The sequence below is a fragment of the Dipteris shenzhenensis genome, chromosome 28 (assembly GCF_047967505.1).
Source record: "Dipteris shenzhenensis isolate YYH24624 ecotype China chromosome 28, Dip_SZ_1.0, whole genome shotgun sequence".
NCBI classification, from domain to species: domain Eukaryota; kingdom Viridiplantae; phylum Streptophyta; class Polypodiopsida; order Gleicheniales; family Dipteridaceae; genus Dipteris; species Dipteris shenzhenensis.
The window spans coordinates 31,559,034-31,563,644 of NC_141623.1; positions in this window are offsets into that span (position 1 = coordinate 31,559,034).

Genomic DNA, 4,611 nt, shown 5'->3' on the forward strand with positions numbered 1-4,611 from the left:
TTCCCTCAAGATGATGATTCTAGGGAATCGAAGAAGGACTAAGCATTACATTCCATCACCCCCCTTTAATGGGATGTGTCACTGTGAGTCACATGCAGTGATGATGTGGCAGTGTGCCTAGCAAGAGGTGTGCCAGTGGAGCCTGTGCTGAGGCGGTAGAAGTGGTCACATGCAGTGACTGTGAAGCACTGTGTGTGCCTGCAGAGGTTAGTGCTGATTGGATAGCTTAGGTGGCACTGCTGAGGTGGCACAGATGATGATGTTAGCAAGGTGATGTGGCAATGATGACGTGGTTGATGATGTGGCTTGCCTATGTGGAACTGATGATGTGGCAGTTGAGCTGGCAGTGTGACATTGTAGCGATGATGTGGTTGCCACCGTGGCAGATAAGATGACATGGCACTTGGAGATAAGGTGCCACGTGTCACAAATGTGACCAAACCTTTGTGTGGTGAGCTTGGGTGGCCAAACCTTGGATGAGTAATGCAGATGGGATCAAAGAGCTTGACAGAATCTATTAGATTTCATCAACAGACTTGTGGACGTGGGACAAAGGTTGATGGGTTGTTGTAGGTGCACCATTGCAGACGAGATAGTCCATTGCCCCGTCAATGCCCGTGCTGTTGCGCTGCTATGTAGAAGGTTCTGAAGGCATTGAGTCGCTCCTTTGGCAATGGGCTGGAGTCCCAGTGGCGTTCAGGGCACTGAGCGACTGGACCTTGAGCTTCTAGACGAGGCTATGAGCGGGAGCGTTGGCTATAACCTGGAGCACTAGTGGCGGCTACAAGTTGGCTTGCCGTTGTTTGGCTATGGAGAAGCAAGGCTAGAGTCACTTGGATGCAGGCATCATTGTGGCGTCATAGAGGTGAGGCAATTGATGGTAGCTTGACATTGAGGTGAGGCTAGGAGCATAGTAGCCCGTGCTATCATTTGCTATCCGTTGGTTGGACATGTAGCTGCAGCCATTGCAGGAGCTTGAGGTGGATGGTCAGGAGCTTGAGGTCGATGGATCCATTTGAGGCCTCCGTGCAGGTTGAAGCATTGCCTTGTTGTGTAGATGGCACTGCAAAGCCGTTGAAGGAGCCTACAATAGAAGGTTGAGTCAGCCGGCTGTATATTGCTTGTAGGAGTCGCAGATGCTAGAGGTCGTAGGATGGTCGCTTAGCCGCTAGTCCCTAACTAGTAGCTTGGAAGGTTTGTCGCTTGGATAGGTCGAAGTAAAGGATAGGACCTGCAAAGAGACTCTCTATCTCTCTCTCAAAGACTTTCTCAAAGTAAAGTCTCTCTCTCGTGAACAAGATATACTCTCTCTCTCAAGAATGAAATCTCTCAAGAACTCAGAAAGAATAATGGACGGAAATTTCCTCTCAATGGATGGAAATTTCTCTCCATGGAAGTGAACGGAAGGATCTCACAATCACTCAAGAGAACTCTCAATCTCACAAGAAGGATGGCGCCTCAGCAGAAGGCAGAACCAAGCTCTGATACCATGACAAAATATGAAGAGGGGAGAGGAGAAGGGTGGAGATGAGGAGAGAGGGCACAACTAGAGAGCACACCACAAATGACTAACTGTACACTAGATTTAGTTGAAATTTTAGAATATATACAAACCCATTTAGGGTTAGGGTTAGGGGATCTAACCCTTTCCTTTATAGCAATATAAGGTTAGTGCTATGTACATATGATCACATGATGGTGCTATGCACACATGATCACATGATGTTGAGTGTGAACTCTCAACACCTGCCCTCAAGATCGACATCATGAAGTAGGCCTTCCCTCAAGATGATGATTCTGGGGAATCGAAGAAGAACTGAGCATTACATTCCATCATTTGCAACATCAAACAATGTGTTTAACTAGTACAAGCTATCCATAAATTGTAGGTTGGGCATTTTGGAATTTGCATAGGTTTTCTTCATGACTTGGAGGACATTAAAAACATTGATGAAATTTCTTTTGATGATTTTATTGTGTGGTTTCATGTCCAAAGTTTTCTAATAATATGTCTAAAGTTTTGATGCCTAAAGTTTTCATGTCTAAAGTTTACAGTTTATACCTATTTGCCTTGATTGCATCACTAAAGGAGACAATGCCATGATGGTTAGCATCCTATGTATTGATTTATATTTTATGGTCTTTTAATGTAATGTGCTTTGTTAGGTCTGCTAATGTAATGGTTGTTCAATTGATTCAGGAGGCATTTGAGATCACTCATTGGTGCACTATATTAGTCGAGCAGGAGGATACGTTGTGGTCTTCCACATCCAATTTTTAGAATGGCCTACTGAAGTGCATCAAAGTATTGACAGCTTGATCATTGTGGTCCACATCACATGGCTTCCCCTATTGCATTGTATCTCATTGGCAATGGTGTAAAAAACTTTGTGCTTGGCTACCTTGAGAGGAGAGCCTTAATGGTATTAGTATTATCTAAATGAGATAACTAGATTCGGGCAAGTAGCTATATTGACAAAGAATATGTTTTATTTGAATTTTGTAATTTTAGCATATAACCACATGTATTGTTTTTAGAAAATTGAATCAACACATAGCAATTTGGATTTGACACATAGCCCTTTGTATTCAACACATAGCACTTCACGCTCTATACATAATACTTTGCATTTACCACATGACCACACATTTATGTGGGGGGAGAGTTACCACACTTCCTGACCAAATTTATAAGACCAAGGAATGTGACCTTCTTTCAGTTCATTTCAATTTGCATTTGGCACAAAGCACTTTTATTTTTTATTTTGACAAAAGGTGCCGACTTTGGTATTAAAAGGAGAGAGAAAAAAAAGGAATGGTTAATCCCTACAAAACCCTGATACAAAAATGTGGCCTACAGGGGACATTGTCCAAGGTCTACACTCAAAAGAGCGGAAGAGTGCTCACTCAGATACTAGTAGATCTCGAGAGAGCCGCCCTAAATCCGTCCAAGAAGTTTAGCACCGCCAAATCACCACTCACCTTGATCAAGCAGGCATTCGTTAGGTAGGTCGAAACTTAACCGATAAGCGAGGGGGCTAGTCGACCTCTGGTTTGGTCGAATCTGAAGACCCTTTGATTGTAGTTGATCCAAATGGCATAACAGACCGTCCCTCTCACCAGAGGCCAAGACCATCATTTTCCAGTTCATTTTAAGGTGGGAGCTTGCCCCTGAGGCCCTGAGTGCCTTTTCAGTCGTGAGCCAGACTTGGCGGACTATTTGGCATCTCCAAAACAAGTGGCGGATCGATTTGAAGGCAGTAACGCAGAAAGGACAGAGAGGATTTACCATGAACCTTCGAGCCAGCTTTGCTCGGACTGGGAGCTAGTTATGTATCAGCTTCCAGAGAAAGAACGCAAACTTTCCGATGTGACAGTCGCTCCAGATGGTCATCAACCATTTTTCCCACCAAGCGGGGGAGCGCCTCAGCACCCAGAACTTGTTAAGGTGAATCTTCACATTGAGGTCCTCAAGGAGTGATCTGTACAATTGCCCTATTGAGATTTTTCTGAGTTGCACCTTGCCCAAGAACCAGTGTAGGGCTCTTCTATGCTCTGCCAAGATATAGTTCGAGGGCCAGACATTAGATCCGTGGCCCAGTATCTTGTGTATTAGAGTCGTCTCCCTTGTCATCAGGGAGAAGTTGCAACTGATGTCACACAGAGACCATTTTCCCTGGTTCGACAGCCAAATTTGTTGCCACTGTCGCAAGTCCTTTCTGTAGATGCTCTGGGCGCTGGGGATGTCCAACCAAGCTAGGGCCTTCCCATTGGATTTGAAAGCTTTGCTCCACCAAATACTTTCGACCAGTCCAGCATCTCCTCTGAGACTGCCTATTAGCTTCTAGGAGAGTAAAGCCACCGTGGACTTCCATGCCACCACCACCATGAATTAGAGAGGAGCTGTGGATTGACACCGGGAAGTCCGAAAAGATCCGCGCGTACCAATTCAACTCCCTCCAGACTCCCACTTTGTAGCTTGAGCCTGCTTTGATGAACTAGTGCGTGATCTAAACCCAAGCTAATCTACTATTCAAAAGCTTGGGAATCCATTTACTGACTAGGGCCACATTTCTGAGGAAGGGGTCAGGGAAACCTAGGCCTCCTCTTCGCTTTGGAAGCTTCAGTGCATTCCAAGGGATGAGCTTCATTCTCTTAGTGCCTCCATCCTCCGCTCACAAGAAGGACCTCAGGGTTTGTTTGATCGACAACCAATGTGTCTTATTGAAGAGGCAAACTAAGGCCACATAGATGAGCATGTTGAAAAGACGTGTTTCACTACCAGAGCTTTGGCATTCCAACCCAAGCATTGGCCACCCCATCCTCTAAGCTTTGAGAGTAAATTCTCTTTGAACCATGCGAAGCGCTGATGCTTGTGATTCCCAACCACAGAGGGGCACCTAGGTAGTGGATCACTCTTCCCCTTTAGCTATCCATTTAACTGGCATTGGGACCAGATCTGCCTGCAACTCCCTCTGTGTCGTCCGGATTGCGAAGGATTTATTCCAGCTACACACCGAGCTTGAGGCAATATAGAAGGTTTGTAAGCACTCTTCTAAGGAGGCAACAGACTTTGTGTTCTCCTTACAAAAGGCCAATAGATCGTCAGCA